This window comes from Anopheles coluzzii, chromosome 2 (genome assembly GCF_943734685.1).
Source record: "Anopheles coluzzii chromosome 2, AcolN3, whole genome shotgun sequence".
Taxonomy (NCBI): domain Eukaryota; kingdom Metazoa; phylum Arthropoda; class Insecta; order Diptera; family Culicidae; genus Anopheles; species Anopheles coluzzii.
In genome coordinates this window covers 21,849,385-21,868,042 of record NC_064670.1, presented here as the reverse complement: position 1 = coordinate 21,868,042, position 18,658 = coordinate 21,849,385, and the positions used below count along the sequence as shown (strand labels likewise).

The window sequence follows — 18,658 nt, the reverse complement described above, 5'->3', positions numbered from 1 at the left end:
GGCGAAATGGTCTGGCGATGAATGCCGTGCTCTGAGCGGCGGCCCCCTGCCATAAAGAACGCCAGCGACCAACAACAAAAACATTAAAAAACACCCCCGCTTTCCGGCCCGCACTCACAGCCAGCAGCAGTAGCAGGAGGGGCGAGGGTGTTAATGTCGGGCACATGCGCACGTGGAACCCACGCGCACGCGAGCATACAATTTGTTCCCTCGTGTCGGGCTGTTGGACGAACCCGCGGGTGTTGGTGGTGCATGCGAGGGGGATTGTGCAGTTTTCCCCCTCATTCATAAAAACATCCGAGGACGAGGGCACGAAACCCATCCGAGACAGGCAGCGCACACACACACACACACATACATACACGCACGGAGACACACCAGGACACGACGAGCACGACGATCCTTCGCCCTAGCCGGCGTTCAGCGCGACCGGGCCAAAAAAGGACGCTACACTAACAAAGTTGCCAGTCTACGCTTGGCGTGCGTAGGATTCGTTTGTGCGCGCTCGAACCGGGTGTTAGTCTGTGAGGTGGTTTCCACTGTGTGGTTTGTGCGTTTTGGTGAGTTTCTACTGTGCGCGTCGATCTGTTCGGAGCAGTGGAAGACGCTTTGCATTCGCAAGGTGTACTTTGACGACTTGTGTGCGACGGTCGCAGTGCACTCGCAGTGATTTACGCCTTTTCGTGGTAGTTGCTTAGCGACCGCTCACAACCGTCCCACAACTGATGTGAGAGTGGAAACGCTAGACAGAAGAACCACAGTGCCGCCAGAACGATAGACCGGCGGCGGGTGGAAAATCGTAAGCGGAAAAACCACACAAAGGTTTTTTTGTGTGTGGGTGGGAGGGGAGGGAGGAATTTGTAGGGGAAATCATCGCCGGCGTCCCGGTATTGTTGTGGGGTGAGGTTGGAATGAAACAAAATTAGCTTAAATGGAAGGTTCGGGTAAGGTTTCAATTTCGGAGTTTCCCATTCAAAGATGCAATGATTACCTGGGCAGGATTGGAAAATGAAAAAAATCAGATAAAAAAGTTAGGTTAATTTTACCTAAAATAAAGTTGTTCAATCTGTAACATTCAAGAGGTTACCATTCAAGCTCCATCTATTACATATCAACCAAATTGGACAACAACTTGGAGCAAATTTCAATGCTTTGTACTGATCAGTTGTGAAATGCAATTTAAAATATTTTTTTTATTATTAGAAAACGATTTATGGTTTATGATAAATTTAATGAATCAAAATGACTTAATGATAATTCAATAAAAAGTTAGCGTAGCCAAAAAAAAAATTAATTAAATGGCTATTACTCAGAAACCAACCAGATTCAATTTAAACTACCCTTTCATTCAAACTTCAAAATACAAACTACAAATTTTAAACTAAAATATGAAGTATAATTTGGTGGAAAATTGTGTAATTTGAATTGCGCCTTTGATGTTCCGCGGTCTCTGTGCGATGTGCAGTATTCGATTATCCTGGGGAAAGTCTGTAATTTTTTTTTAAATCAAATTATTATACTTTGGACGCTAAATGAGATCAATGTTACCCTTTTCTTTTTACTTTTTTCGGTATCTGTACTAGCTTTTTGATAGACAAATCCCGATGTTAATTAAAATGGGACGAAAACGCGCTAAAGCGTACACTAAAAGCTGTGTATTTAGTGCATGTGTATATGTGTGTGCTTTTGTCCAACAGTGTTGTGTTTTTAGCTACAGTCTTTCTTTTTTTTACTCCCTCCAGACTATGCATACTGATTGTGGTTAGGGAATTTTGGGATCGTTTTTATGTTTTTGTGTGTGCTATACGCCCAACCGCTTTGAAGCTTTTATACCCGTTTATAGAGCGCAAAGCGCAAAAAATCCCACCCTCTCCTGTGTGCTTTTCTAACACATGAGGAAGGTTCCTGATGTAAATGAAAGACCGTATGGCAGCGAGACTCATTTGCAAAAGGGCTTGTTTAAACATACACAAATAATGTGGTGCACCAAAAAAAAAAGACAAAAGGGGAAACACGAACACACTCTGCTCCGAGGGTTTGCTCTGCTTTTGTTTCCCCAAATGTCTTTCATCGAGAGACGAAGGGGAAGAGGGGGGAAGGGGGATGTCCCGTAATCGAGAGCGTCACCACCGTAACTGTGAGCTCGTTTAAACAATTGGAAATTTGACACTCGCCACGTCGCACACAAAGCGACTTCACGCCGCCGGTGCCCGATCGTACGCCTAAGCTGCGTAACGCAATCGAATCACAACCGCCAGCCGAATCCAACTTCCAAAACCCTTCACCTTACCTCCTCCCCCCCCGCCCCCTCCTCCTCTGTGACATGTGTGACAGACGTGGTTGTGCAGTGATTTCCACGCAATGGAATTCTGCCCCTTTCCGCATGGCTCGACATGCCGCGCCTCTCTCACCACGTGCGCGCCATTAAAAAAAAACGCATTCATCTCCGCAACAGTCTGTGTGTGTGGTTTGCGCGTTTTCTCCGGAGGCTGCTTTGATGTGCATTGTGTTTAGTGTCGGAGTGCTGTTCTTTTATTCGACGATGGCCAGCCCAACCGGTCGGTTGCTAGGATGAAAGCATCTAGCAGTGCAGTGAGAGAAGAGCGTGTGATTGTGATCGAGACCGCGCCACTGTGCAGTGTGTGTGTGTGTGTGCAAGCTTTTAATGTTTCCCCCCTTTATTTTCTTTCCCAAAAATAAAAGAAACCGAAAATATTGCAGTGCAGTTCAAAAAGTGCAAGCCTGTGCATGAGTGTTTTGATGTTGAGAGTGAGTGATTTAATCGTATAATCGAATATCCTTGAGAAAAGTGGCAAAGGTAGCATACCTGGCAACAAACGAAGAGGATCTCCCCAGGCAAATCTCATTATCAACCGAGAGTGCTCCGTGTGTGTATGTGTGTGTGTTTCCAGTTCCGAGCAGCAGATAAACTGGCAACGAGTCCAGGGAAAAGGGACGATCACCGTGCGCCTAACACTTCCCTTTTTTTTTGGGTGGTTGGTTTCCTGTTGGAAAGGAAGGATTAGCCGAACGTGCCCTTCCTGCCAATGCCTGCTCTGTCTACTTGTTCAAGTGTGTCGAAGTGTGTATGTGTGTGTGTGTGATAGTCAAACCTTAGGAGGCGGCGGCATCCACCATTTTTGGGTAGCAAACTCCGGACGGTTGGCGGCTGGCCTTGGTGGAAAATTGAAAACCTGCAGCAACCGTCCAGGCGCTCGTAAACACGCAGAGTGAAGCACCTTGTGCCGGGTGTCGGCGTCATCATCCGCCCCTTCCCGCACGACGACTTGGAGCCGGGGCAAGCTAAAGGTAAATAAACGTGCTTTTCCATGGAAAATCATCCCCCATCCGCGAACAACGCGTGCTTTTCATCAGCGCTACTTTTACGGCTCTTTGTTTGAATTTTGTACCACCCGTCTACCGTGACTGGGTGCGACGTATAGTGTAGTCATCCGCTTTTACCGGGAAAACTCGCGACTGTGTCGGTCGGTTGAACCGAGACCGACCGACCTTCAACAAATCAACACACGCAAGGATGAGGAGAAAGGAACTAAGCGGAAGGAAGAAAAGCGGGTCCCGAAGCATATGCGTGAAAATTGTACGAAATTACTCGACACTCACGCGTGTCATGTATTTTGCTTCCTTTTTTTTCTTTCGCTACACGGTACGGAAAAGGACCACGCAAGGATTAAATCATAAAAACGTAACTACGTTTACAGAGCTTCCTGCTGCTCTGCTCGGTACCAAATTGGAAGCATTTTTTTTTGTTCATTTTTCTTCTCTTTTCCAAATTTTATTTGTCCATTGCGTGATTCATCGCAACACCGAACGCAAAACTGACGACAGGGGGTAAAAAGGGAAAGGAACGGGAAAAAAGCGGTTTATCTCACTTCCGAAGATCAGGAAGGTAGTAAAGTTTCGAGCTTTTCCTTCTTACTGTGGGCGGGCGGGTGCCCACTGTATGTGGCTAGGGGGTTTTCATCCCCCATAATATCCCACCCCTCTCGCTATCTCCACCTTTCCTTTCCAATCGAGTACGTGCCGTAGGACGCTACGTAGCGACAGGGTTTACAATTCCCGCAGCAGCAGTAGCGGCCTACCATCGAGATATCATCAATTATGTAGGCGCTTCACTTACATGGAGCATAATGCACAAATACACGCATATTTCTGAGGTAGGAAAGGGTTGTGTGTGCGTGTGTTTGTTTTTATCTTTTTTGTTGACACGGTTGCGATTGGGCTCTCAATTATACAGGAGATGAAATTAAAATTAGCACTTTGCAAAATGTAATTTTTAACCATGAGCCGTGGTTAAGTCTTCTGTTTTGGTAAACATAATGTGGTTTATTTCGATGCGTGGATGGATGGATTTTTTAATCGAAAAGCGAGGTTTTAACCGGAACGAAATGTGTACTAGAGTGTGGTGCACTTTTGGTTTTACTTTGATGTGTAGGGTGGATAAACTGTCAAATCGATGTATTGCTTGGTAGTGCAGAGCTCCTGAATGTATGCAATACGACGTTTCGCTAGAAGAAAAAAACACATATTTCATAATTTTACTGATTGACTTGTTAATCATTTTACAATCTACAATCTGCCTACAATAGAAGCGTAGAAAAGGCAGAACATTTTCAAAAAAGTGTAACCAATTCCCTGTTTTAAGCCTATTTTGCGTGCAATTGCATAAACTTAGGCGCAATACTCTTACCGTAAACGTTACGGCAGCTTCGTGATCTTGGCTTGCTGCTTGAGATTCTCAATCCGCTCGCGGTCTTGCGCATATTGTCGTTGTGAGTGGTCTTAAATGACGTCATTGGGGTGAGATTGCCTGTTTCTATGCACATAACATGACCAGTCAACTGCAAAGCCCGAAGAGCTTTGCATACGCTGCCTTGACAGTGCGATCGTCGTACAGTTCATACAGTTCGTCTTCTACCGACACCTCCTCCATTATCCTTACACACATACAGAGACAGTAATATTTGTGAGCATCTTTCCCTTGACCACGACTAAGAAGGTTTCATCAGTTAGGGGCAGTGTTCATGTCGCAGAAGCGTATATGGAGGACTGGGACTATAATAAAGGTGCAATATAGTCAGAGCTTCAACCATCGCAATATGTTCTACTAAAGATAAACTGCTTCCTTCTTCTTCTTCTTCTTCTTCTTCTTCTTCTTCTTCTTCTTCTTCTTCTTCTTCTTCTTCTTCTTCTTTTTCTTCTTTGGCTCAACAACCGTTGTCGGTAAAAGCCTGCCACTTGTGGGCTTGGTCCGTATCAGTGACTTATTGATTTCCCCCCATAGCAGGACAGTGAGTCCTACGTATGGCGGCACACGGTCCATTCGGGGCTTGAGCCCATGAAAGACATATTATTAAGACGTACGAGATGACGACTGTACCACGAAGCTGCTTCCTTAAACTGTAGAAAGTCTGATTGGCAGTGAGAATCCTTGCGCGTATCACTCCTTCCATGCTGTTTTCGATCGTTGACCTTTGACCCTGCGTTATCTTGGACGACTTTGAAAAGATCATTCACCTATCCTAGGTCTAGGTTTAATAGAGGTATCGTCAATTTGGTGTTTGCGTCGTTTATCTACAGTCTGTGGTTCTCTGTTGTCTGCTTGATCCCTTGGAAGGCTTCTGCTACATAGGAGAGCCGCAGACCAGTGGTAAGCGTATGCCTGAGATATGGATTGACTTGTAGAAGATGGCTCCCGAAATCTCCACCTGAGTATTTTCCATTCATCTTCACATAGCAAGCACCGTTTACAGGGTTTCCCACGATTTATTTGTTGGTTCCCAGAATGTATGGGTTCAATTGTATTGATATCCAATCAGACGAAACCAATAAATTATGGGAACGAACCAAAAATCTATGGGATACGATGAATAAATCGTGAGACGAGTTCAAAAAATTATGGGAACCGACCAATTAATCGTGGGAAACCCTGTATAAAATATATTGTAACAAGTCATATTAGTTTGATTGCTATTTTAATAAAGGCTTTTCGAATTCATGTGCCGAATCAGGAAATAACACATATAATGTTTGAACCGTTCGTCATTGACGGTCAAATCATGAAGATAGGATATCGTTCTTTTATCAGATGTTCTTTTGTACTGCTTATAACATAAAACTTCTTCCAATACTCCCAACGAATCACATTCCACGTACTTCCGAAACCCGAAAAAAAACCCATCCAATTACTTAAGATTCCATGCTGGAATAGGTGCTGGACGGCCAGCGTAACAACTGGGTGCCGTTTTCCGCTTGTGCATAAATAAATGATCGAAACCTAACGACAGGGCGCTAAAGAAACGCAACACAACGCAACCGAACCAAGCGACAGCAAACGAAACGAATAGATCAAAAACAGAGGGCGATGTTCAAAAAAGGGAACCAACCATTGCTATTATCCCTCCGACTGTCCCTTTATCCCTTCGCGTCCCTCAACGCGTCCCTCAACGCGTCGACTTTGACTACAATGTACCATTGCCGGCCTTGTTGCCGAATGTTGTGCCGTGCAGTGCGTTACGATAATTAAGCGAACTGAACTATTGAACCTGTACACACACACACACACAACCACACCCACACAGACATACACACAAATTACACACCCTCCAATTTCCACCACAAGCGTAAAGCCAATAAAGCCGCTTACGTTGTTAGAAGCTCACTAACTGTCACGCGTTTTCCTCGAACACGGCCATCGCCGGGAACCGAGCCCGTAGTGGACCAGCAGCTCGAAAAGGGGGCCATAGCACAACCACCACTACCAGCACATCACTTGGCAGCTTGGATGCCCATTAATTCCTGCTAATGGTCATCGGAAACCGAAAAACGGGTCCCGGGTATCCCGGTGCAGTGTGCCGTAGCACAATTAGCTTTCCTTGGGTTCGCTGTTCCCTACCGAACAGAAGGACTGGGCTAAGCGTGTGTGGGTGTGTGTGATGATGTGTTTACAAAACATTCTGAGCTGCAGTTGATGGGCGAGAGGTGAGCAAGTTGGGCTTTGACCCCTGACCCTTGCTTAAACCCAACAGCCAACAAGCCCGTTTGGATAAACCTGAGCAAGGGGTTTGGCTTTCAAGGCCCCGGTAGGGTGGTGCTGGATGGAGGCACAGTTTCGTCTAATGGGTGCGGGAATTAATAGCTGAAGGTAATTTAAGTATTCGAAATTGAAGAGAGAATAAAAGGGAGGGAAGGAAAGAGACAACAAGTAATACCTATTGCATTAATCTACAAAAAAGTGTGTCCATTTGTTAAAATCGCCACAAAAAAGGCATTCTCCACTCTCCTTTTTCCGGATTGAAGCGCACTCGCGAACTCCCAACTTAAGTGTTCAACTGTTGATTGAAATAAGTGGCACCGCGGGTAATTGGAGCTTTCGACGGGCGGGCTAAAGCGCCACTTTCCCAGTTTCCCACTTGAGAGCGCCTCGTTGCGGAAAGTGGTCGCGCTCTTCACACGACAACGCAAATGATCCGCCGCCAAGGCACGGCATGATAATGACAAAAAATCCCAATCCCACCCCCCCCCCCCCCCCCCCCCACCTCCAGGTTCAGGGCAGGTGGAAATCTTTTTTCCAGCTGAAATCGTGTGGAAAAATTGCGCAAAAATTACATCCTTCGGGGAAAACGACGATGACAACGACGCGTTAGCGGTGATGCATTTTACTGTAGAGAATTGTCGCCCTGCTTCTCAAAATCCCCAGGGGGGGAGGGTGGAGGGGGTGGTCCCCAGAGCGGCAGTTAGGGTGGGTGAAAAGTTCATTTTCACATCAGCTAGGAAAAAAAAGATGGTAACGATGATAACGCCACCGACCAGCGCTTGATCAAGATTTATCTTATATGAGCGGCGCTTAATTTACCTTTCACTCTCGAACAGGCAAAAAAGACATCAACGTCAACAAAAAAAAAGTTATCTCCTTATCTTCCCACTCTCTCTCTCTGGAATGCATTTTGTGGTGTAACTACTAAAACAAAAGGGACACACTTTCCACCTAGATTACACCATTATTTTCTTCTCGTAGGTGGGATTCACTCTTTTTTGTTTGTCTGTGAAGTAATCTCGTTTTCCCGGAAGTACCAGTGAAAAGGATGCTCTCCGGGGCCCGTTTCTGGGGGCCTGCCCCGTCAACCAACTATTCAAAACCCGGTTTACCTTTTGCCTGATTTGATATTAAAATGCAAACTGCTGGGACACTGAGAGAGAGAGAGAGGGGGAAAGAGCACGAATGAGAGACTGAGAAAATCACATTTACTGTGTTGTGGTCAGATGCCGGTCCTGCCATTCTTATCATATCGTTTACCCTTTTGTTGGTGTGCTGTTTTGCTAGTTTTTTCTCCTTTTCCCTGTCAACTGGGGGACGAAATGATTCTCTCTTTTCTAAATTGGGTTGATTCACGGCCGTACGACCGTACAACGGGCAGTAGGGTTCGTTCTGTTGTTTGATCTTTGTTGTTGAGTGGATTAAACTGCTGAAACTGTAACAAGGAAGATAAAGAGAGAGAGAGAGAGAGAGAAGAGAGAGCGAAAGATAAACTATAAAAGTAAAGCCTCGTTACTAGTGATGTGCGCTCTGAAGCTCCGATCCGACTTCAGTTCTTGGTAGTCTGATTCCTACTATGGCAAAAACGGAACTTATAATTCAACCCACAGTTAGAGTCATCCGGATCCGTCCGAGGTTGACCGGAGTCGTTTGGAGTTGGAGTCAAAGTCGTCTGAAGTCGAAATCAACTCCAATTTCGGCCGTCTCAGATTACAGACAACTTCAGATCACTCCTACTCCGACTCCAGACGACTCCAAACGACTCAGGACAACCCCGGACAGCTACATATAATGCTGATAGTGGGGCTCTTTCCGTTTTTTTGTTCGTGGTCTAAAATTTCAGCCTGTCAGCTGTTAGCATTGCATAGCAGTTTTCGAGCAGCTATCTAACTGGGTATAATATACAGGTGAGCTTATCCCAAGGTGTATGAATTTGGAAGGCTGATTTTTATTGCTCCTGTTTCTGAATGAAGATTTTAAGAGTGTTTTGTGTATTCGTTGGGGCGGTCCCGTGGTACAGTCGTCAACTTGAACGACTCAATAAAACGCCCGTAATAGGTTCAAGCCCGGAATGGACCGTCCCCCCGTAGTAAGGACTGACTATCCGGGTACGTGGTATTGAATCAAGTCTTGAAAGCCTGTATAGGCCGGCATGTCTGCGTGGGACATTTACGCCAAATAGAAGAAGTTGTGTATTCTTCAAGTTACCAGAAATCCTGTATGAGCTAAAGCCAAATCCTTCCTGCCAAAAAGTGACGTTCAAATTTGGTTATAACAAAACATGCTATGAGACCACCTGGACTACATATTCTTTGATTCTGGATTCCACGATCTGATCTCTTTAATGCACCTTGAGATAAATGTAAACATCATGTTGTTTTGCAAATTTTTCGAGAAAGGAACTCGAGCGCCTTGAGGCTATAATAATCTAGAATGAAAATTAAAGGATAGTTTTGTGTGTGGTTTTTAATGGAGTGTTTACATGATTTCAGACAGCTCCAACTGTTAAACTCCATTAAAAAAAGCTGACTAGAATCGAGAAGGGCCCCAGTACCTACCTTCCAGAGTCGGTTCCCAAATGTTCGAAGTTCGACTCCACAGTTTTGCCAACATTTCCCCATCACTACTCGTTAAAGCTGAAATTACGTCCTCCTCGGTGTGTGCCAGCACAGCTCAGCCTCCGGTTGTATGAGGACGTGACTAACGTGTGATTAACTTTTGCCTTCCCCACGTGCAGCAACAGTGCGCGATTTTCCCTGTGAGCACACATGCATGTTTTCACCTTATCATCTTGTATCCTCCCCACTCCTACACACACACACACAAACACACAAACACACGCGCGCCACCTTCATTGTTTGTTGTTCAAGATAAATTGATACACTTTATCATCGATGAAATAGAGATACGGCACACAGGTTGAGTTTCGTTCGCCGTAAACGAGGCCTTCTCCTCCGTCCCCCCATTCACAAAACAACAACAACACCCGAAAGCTTCCCCCGGCCCCCCCCCCCCCCCCAAATTCACGAGAATCGGTGGAGCTAGTGCAATTCAACACCTTCACTCGAGCATCGAGGGCTCGTGTAGGGTAATCGATCCTTCCGCAATCCTGCACCGGTGTTTAATGGAAACATGATAGAGCGCCCCGAAAAGATCACCGTTTTGTGTGTGTGTGTGTGTGTGTGTGTGTGTTCTATTTTCAGCTCCTACCCCATCTAAAACACCCCCCTTTTTTGTTGGTTGGTGGTAGATTTCAAAGTGACCCAAAAGGTTAACCCCAAAGCGGGTTCGGCTCGGTGGTGGTATTGAATGTCAATTGATTGGAGTAACAGCAGCGGATTTGTCACGACTGGTTGTTTGGATTTGTGTCCCTTTTTTTTTTTGGTTAGGACTGATGTGTCATGTGAATATAGACTTCTCTGCAACTGTCAGGGGGAGCGGCATCAAAGGCATCACCCGGGGCATTTCGAATAATAATAGGGAAAGGTTGGCCTATTTAAGCCGATCCGGCGTTCTTTTGAGAGTGAAAGATGGCGCACAGCTAGAAAAGCGACCTCAAATGTCCATTTCACACACATATACAGGAAACCCCATCATTGCTTTGCCATTTCCTCGACACACATGTGCGAATGCTTCACGACACTGGCAAACTCACACAAAAACTGCTTCTCCTCCTCCCAAAACCCCACAAGCACGTCAAACGATGCATGCAAATGAGCGAGGAGGCGACCACCCATTCAACCATTTGTTACGCCACGGTGCAAAATAACACATAAAGATGAAATGAAGAAACTTGCCCCCCTCCCCCCCCCCAGATTGCAATGGGGGAGGGATGAGCTGGGGCTGGAGAGACGATAAAAAAGGGGAGTTCAACTTTATGGGTCCGCTCTCAGCCCCCTGTTCCAGAGGTTGAAATGGGGTGTGTTTTTTATGTGTTGAAAGCGAAAGGCCCGAGCGATGATGATGATGATGATGATGATCGTTTTCCTTCTTCGCTGGAAATTGCAAACCAACGTAAACGGGCTGCTGCGTAGGCTGATGGTCGTAATTTGTTGAAACAGACGACTGCAGGAGACTCTCCTCCGTCGGCTGCTGGAGACGAGAGACCATCCATTGTTGACGAGCCTCAATGAAATGACCCATCGTTTTGCGCTCCCTTCCTCGGTCCGTGTACATCCGCTTCGAGGACAAAATTACTTCCGTACAGCAAAGGCTTGCTATGTTCGCCGTCAACTACAAGAGCCTTCCATTGTGTATATTCGTGTGTCAATGTGTGTGTATGTGTGTATGTGTGTGTGTGTGTGATAAAGAATAAAGGACATACCACAGGCACGCACCAGGGACCAGAGCTCCGTGCCAAACTGGTACGGCGGCTTCCGATAATCCACAGAAATGAAAGGAATGCCAGGACCAGATGCGGCGACGCCGGTGCTGGTGCTGCTGGAGGGTTAGTGTTCCCTGGGTGCCGATTTTGGGTCAGTATAATTTTGCACAACTCCACAGCATTCGTGGCCGGCTTTCCGTTCTCCCCCTTGTAGCTTTACCGTAATGCTTTACCAATGCGTTCGACGGAGGGCAGCCGTGGCCGGGACAGCCATGTTCTACCCGTAACCAGCGGGACATTCCTTCGGATATGATTCGGGCGGAGGGAATATGTTGGAAGGAAAGCAATATGTTTTATCTTTTTTTCTCACTTTCTCTCACTCTTTCTCTCACACACACACTCTCTCTCTGCTTTCCGTCTCACCTCGTATTGAATTGGTGTAACAAATGATCAAACGCTCGGCAAAGGGCGCCCTATTATACACCCTATTTGTACAGGAACCGTTCGTCGAACAGGAACCATAGCTAGTGTTGCAGTCAACAACAGCAACAACAACATCGTCCAACTGCACCCGCAATCTTCGAACGGACATTACCCTCCTCCCCTATTCGTTTGGTGCGTTTGGTTGTGCCGGTGTGTGGAGAAAGAGCACGGATTGCAACGGACACGGATTGCAAAACCACCGAGCAGCAGGGCAAAACGGTTCTAGATGAAGCGAAGAAATACCGTCGTTCGATGGCAGTGAATCATTGGACGCTGGTGAATCTTGCAAAATGCTCAAGAATGCTTGGCTGTTATGGTGTGGTGTGGTGCATGTGATTCCGGGTTCGCCCTTCAGAATGGCAGACACCCGCTGAGTTGTTGACGGATCAACAAATAGATGGTGCTGTTGTGGTGCTCGAATGGATACAGTCTCGGAGGTTGGCTAATACTGCTCTAGACGTAAATACATTCACCAAAGACTCCAGCACCAGAAGCAGGAGTTTTTAGTTTGCAAATGATGTTCGTTACATTTGAACTTGATCGAGTGCGGCGTTGGAAAGTATCATTTATCACAGGATGGAACTATTGAGGCAGCATTGCTCGACGTTTGAAGCTTTCAGCGCACGTAAGAGCGCCCTATGTTTCTTTGTAAGTTTTTTGATGGCATGGTAAATTCATCGTAAACTTTCTTTTGCCCCAGCGTAGTTAAAGCGTATCAAGCTTGGAAGTTAAACTATTTCCTCAAACACTGCCGTACTCGATTGATCCTACCGCTTTGATTACGGAGATGAATGTACCTCACTTGAGATCTTAATTTGGGTTTCGGGTTTTTTGGCCATCTCAGGCTACATAACAAAAATATTGAATCTTATATGTTATAGCCTATTAAAGTTCCGTGTATTAGAGCTCCAGAAGAATAAGAGTCTAAAGGAATCAATAGGAAATTGCGCAAAGCAAATATTATAAAGATAAATATATAAGAAAGTAGTCTTTAATAATCATATTCTAATCAAACAATTTGAGCATTCATTCAAAGGTTCATTTAATTAGCCTGTTGAGTTTATTTTGATTTATCTTTATCTTAAATGATTTGATTGAGTTTATCTTAAAATCAACTATAAAAACCGTTGTGAGCAAAAAATGCCACAAAAGAGGACGAGATTGTTAGAATAAATGAACCATTAGGAATGCTAGAAGTTATCTTACAGTCGTTGCCACCTAATTTTGGTTCTGAGGTATAAGTTTTTGACAGTATGCATGAATTTTTGCCTCTAAGTCATAAATCTTTGACAGTGCGCATCAATTTTTGACTCTAACGCACCTATTTTTGCGTGTAAGTCATAAATTTTTGACTCTTGTAGGAATTATGACTATTTTACAAGGTATTTAAGCCGATTTTTAACAATTGTTATTCTACTTCTCATTAAAAATACAAAAACTGTGTAAATTGATTGTTTCTTGAGAAAATGTGATGATGTTCTAGAGATACTAAAGCTTTTCTTTACAGCTGAAGATATATGCCAATTTTTTCCCCTCCATTAAAACTTCAAAAATTAGCAAAACAAATGTTTTATTTTAAATTCTATCGATAAAATTATTCACTACTTAACTTAATTTTATTCTATTCAAAACACACAGTTTCAGAAATTTTACGTAAAATTTTGTAAATAAAACGATTGACTGACAGTCAAAAATTGATGCCTTGGAGGCAAAAATCGTGACACGCTGTCAAAAATATGTGACTTCGAGACCAAAATATGTGAGTTAGAGTCAAAATTTAGCGGCAACGACTGTATAACACAACTCAAACCAACCTGTACAATCAAGTTCACTGAGCCGCTGAATAGAATTAATGGAAATTTATTCACAATCTGTCGATCTCCACCTTTTAATAAGATCCTTGAAAGAGTTGTTCCTTGGAAAATTGAATGGATTATTAACATGGCTAGCAGTAAGACCCCAGCTTTACAGTGTTTCCCAAACCAGCTCAATACCAGAAGCAAATGTTGCAACCCCTTTGCCTGTTAGTTGCTTTGACCTACAGTTCGATAATTCGATTTTATGACTCGCGAGGAAGACGAGTGCCCTTTAACGAGCCCATAACACCTAACAATGATCCGATTCAACTGCCCCTGTGTCACGCAAAATCGGCTCACTTTATCTTCGCTTCAAACCGATTCAACTTTAATGTTCCATCACACCACAACAAAGAGCGCGTGTGTCGATCAGTGTACTTTAATTATTTCCAACCCCAGTGCCACGGTTGCCAGATTACCTATTTATGGTCACATAATTGAAGCACGGCTCAACAAAAGGTCCGTGTTGGGGATCTTCTACACAACACCTCACACATCATCCTCGAAGGGATAGCGGGATCCGGGGTTGAATAAAAACCCTCCCACCTACTTAACCAAAAAACAGCCTACCTAGCGATACCTTTGTAAAGTTACAACACACTCCCCGCGCCCTTCTTTAGAATAACAACATCGACCAAAAAACCGGTGAATAACAACTTTTTTTTGTTCGGGGGAAAAAGGTAGTTTCACAAGAGAGGGGCCATAAAGGTGTAGGGCAATACGATCCAACAGCCGGGTCATAAAGCGTTTTCGTTCCTTCGACGCCACTAAATTGGGGGAACGACGGTGTAGGTTAGGAGCTGATAGGTGGAAAAGGTTGGAGGGAATCAAAAACTGGGACTCACCGCTCACTGGCCGTACCGTACCGACCCCGCAAAGCGGAAAGGAAAAGCCACACACATTCGGGAGAGCGGGAAAGTAGTTGGAAAAATAGTAATAACACAAAATCAAAACGTTTCCCGGGTACGGTCGATTGAACGGCATGAAAGCTGGCCCAATCCGTATCCGCAAAGCACAGTGCGGAACCCAGAAGACACAGGAGAAAATGGAAAGGGCTGTTGTTTGTTGTGTTTGAGCTGGCTGGCGCCTACTTCCCGCCCAAACCCGGATTCGAGTGTAGAGGGTTGGGAAAACTCACCCGCAACTCCGACCGGAATGTATCGATATGGAAAGCCTCATCCTCATCATCATCATCATCGTTACGGGGACCTGCCAAAGTGTGTGTGTGTGTGTGTGTGTGTGTGTGTGTGTGAGGGTAGTTTTCAATCCATCCTTCTTAACGAACGGGCGAAGGATATATATATTGAGTTCTTCAGTTCCCGACGGCATCTACATTCCCCTGGACTCTCGCATCCACCCTTCCGGACACGGCAACTTGAGGGTTGTCTATCGTGCAGAACCGCCACCACACACACACACATGAGTCATCCCCGTTCTTCGGGTGTTGTTTTACCCATTAAAAATATATCACTCCCGTGTCAGGGAAGCCCCGAAAAACTGAAGCAAACGGGGGAGCGCCTTGTGTGCGGCACAAAACTGACAGGGATGAAATTGCCCCTTTTTCGGATGAAGGGCTGGCTGGGCTTGCCGCTGCGAAGAGGAGTGAAGAGGGGTGAATGAAAAAAAACGGCACACAAAAACACATATAAACACAGGCATGCAATAACGGAGGGTTTGCCAGTCCGGCGGCGGCCAGTACCGGCGGAAGAGTTCGATGACTTCTGACGGCGCGCGTTACGGGCAGTGAGAGGGAATCGGTACAGCAAACCCTTATACCCGAAATTGCGGTGAAACGGGAGAAAGGGAGGGAAGCGGCCAAGCAGCTTCTTCTGGGTGACGAGGACGACTTCACATGTCACGTGTAGGAAAAGATAAGGAAATCGGCGGCTGTGGCAAAATTGAGAAAATGTGGGACAAAACCATCGAACCAAGAATCGCGCTGAAGCTTGAAGGTGAGCCGCTGATGCTGTCATTCTTTCCCATTACCGCAGGTTTCTCGGTTCCCTCGCTGGTTGCGATTTGTTTTCATTTTTCCAACCCCATTCCCTGGGTGTGTGTGCGTATGTGTGTGTGTTGGCGATAACAATCGTCCTCTCGGAGGACGTGGGCGATGCTTTTTCCACGCGTATCGGAGGTAAGAATCGGATGAAAATCCACAATATCGTAGTGGCAAAGCTGTGGCAAGAAGCAGATAGACGGTGGAAGGGATGGGAGATAATACACACACACACACTCACAACGATCCGGATTTGATTTCACTTCCTTACTTACTTCCTCTTCCGCGTGCCGATTAGTGGCGCGTTTTGGAGTGTGAAATCTGACATTCGGGAAGGGAGGTGCGCCTTTTTCCCTGTCTCTCTCTCTTTTTCTCCCATTCAACGCTTTTAAACGGAACACAAATATTCAATTTCGGCTCACCGGCTCTACGGTGCTGTAAAAAGGTGCAAAAGATACACTGATACAACAAAAAAAAAGTAGATACCAACGGGGAAAATGCTTCCTGCTGGATCTTATCTTGGTTGGAGGAGCTAATTTGCTTTCCCCCCCCCCCCTCCCACCCAACCCACGGGCTGATATGTTCAATCTTTTGCTGTCGGATTTTTTATGGCACTTTTTCGCTACTTTTACACGTGCGTTTATGTGTGTGTGTTTTGGAAAAGTTTTCTACGCTCAAGAAAACTAGCGCTAAAAAGCTTTTGTTTGTTTCCGCAGCGCATTACGTTTCCGACACTCCTGCAGCAGCACACCTGCAATCGTGCGGTGATCCATTACCGTTAGCCTAACTTTAGGCGCCAGACGGGACAATATTGTTCTGGCTCCCTTCCTTTCTTTCGCTCTCTCTCTCTCTCTCTCTCTTCCGCTCAAACTGCCCCACTGCCTGCTGGGCAGCGGGAAAATTGTTTTCTTATTGATTGCAGTAATTTTCTAGTTAATGATAGCTTCATTACCATTAGCGGACCCACTTGTAGTTGTAGCGCAGAGTGTGGCCATACACACACACACAGAGTAAAAGAACGATATAAAAAATGTAATATTTATTACACCACTACACCACCAACCAAGGGCCGCACAACGAAGCGCATTCTCCCGGTCCCTGGATTTCGAGGGGTCGCTTCCGTCTGTGTGCGTGTTTGGCGAATGAATTGAACACGCGCGCAGCAGGCGATGGCACGATCCCATCCCCTGTGCACCAGCGCAAAGCCTACTGCTGCTACCCGTTGCAGTTGCGCCCAGCAGCGGACGCGTGATGCAGTCCGACTCACGGACTCAGCATGCAATCCAATGTGCAATCAATCCTTACAGCACACAGCGAGCACGGCGAGAGAAGAGAGAACAAAAAAAAAACAAGCGACGAACCCAATGGAAATGATTCCTCTTGCCAGGAGGAAATTCACGCACACAGATACACACATACACACACAGTCAGTCAGCCTAAAATGCAAACTTACCCTCGCCACGGTCCGGGAATGGCAGTAATCTTTCTCTTCTCCCTACTTTACGGAAACACTTTATGGTGCGCAACGCACACACCACAGCGTTGCCGACGCCACCGGCCATTATTTTCCCGCTAGTCTTGGTGCTTCCGCTTTCCGGGGAGGGAGGGAAAAAGGAGTCCTTCACCGCCACCGCCACCGCCACCTCCGATCGATTCGTTGCTGTTTCGAACTGCACGCGCAGTTGCAGATTTAATGGTAGTCGTCCCTGTGCGCGTGTGTGTGTGTGTTTGTGTGGCGGCAGGATTTATAATTCCATTCCCTGATTTTCCCTTCGCTGGTCGCTGCGCTGGGTTCCGGACCGTTCGGTTCCGATGCTAGGTCTCGTGGCACACACATACACACCCAACGAGACAAATCCAGGGGAGGGGAGAGTTCGTGCATCCGACCGGTTGGTCTGTAGGCGGATTCACCTTCCCTCGTTCGGCGCAGGCTTTCGCTCGAGAGTTATTGGCAACTCGCTGCGAGCGCTCTTCACCGTGCAAGGGAAAAGTGGGGGGTACTCCTCATGCAAAAACCCCTCTTTGTCTGGTACGCTGATCCGCTGGCAAGAGTCTCGCGCTGCCGGCAAGATGCTTCCCCTTGCCCGATCTATCCAGGCAAAACACTGGGTGGCCATTTCATTTAATTTGCATCCCTTTGTGTCTTTATGTGGGGTTGCAAACGAAAGGGTAGAAGGCACTACGCTACAACCACTTCGCTTGTAGTGGGAAAATCTTGCATCTTCGCGGCCGACGCTAACCACTCGGGCCAAAGGTATTCCAAGAAACGGCCCCCATGCTAGATTGTGCCTCTTATATCGCTCGCTCCTTCCTCCCCAATTTCTGCTATTGTTGATTCATGCTGCTTTCCGCCTTCTTGGTCGCCTTCTGCCCCGAAAACAACTTCCTTCGTTGGGGGTTATATCATGTTATTGAAATCATCCTCCCTGTCGCAAACAAGGTTTAGTCTGACGACCTTCTGACGCCACCAAAAACACGAAACACGGACACGGGGACGTACATACGCGTTTATTGTCCAATGGCTGTAGTCCACCGGCGTCCCAATCCTTGCGAGCAGCAAGCACAACATACAAGCACCACCGTACTACAAACGACAGCGACAGTCAAGTGGATAATGGTGCCGGAGACGACGCAAAGACGAAGGCAAGCGAATCCTTCATTGACGCCCCAGCAGCCAGCAGCAGCATCCCTTTCCAACGTCGTCGGGAAAAGAGATACCTTTCGTCACGGTTTAGGTGACTTGTTTCCTGCTTCCTTGCTCGTTTTTTTGCCTTGTTGTTTTCCTCGTCGTCATACCCAAAAAGGATTCTGAAGCTAAAGGCAGAAGGAAACGAACCCCAAATGGTGCTGCTGCTTCCGCCTGCCATTCTGGTTTGCGTGGTAGCGCAAATTGTAACGCAATATTTGTGTTAATTTTGGTCCCAAATTAATAATTTATTGCGCCC

At 46.1% G+C, this 18,658-nt stretch overlaps 1 protein-coding gene across 1 annotated transcript in view; it reads left to right on the top strand.

Moving 5' to 3' along the window:
• Positions 1-448: 448 nt before the first annotated feature.
• The window catches only part of LOC120948439 (uncharacterized), a 34,848-nt gene continuing 16,638 nt past the window's right edge, over positions 449-18,658 (top strand). The window contains exons 1-2 of the mRNA XM_040364756.2: positions 449-560; positions 2,704-3,309. The gene's annotated coding sequence lies outside the window, so the exon portion shown is untranslated. The remainder of the gene's footprint in view (positions 561-2,703; positions 3,310-18,658) is intronic.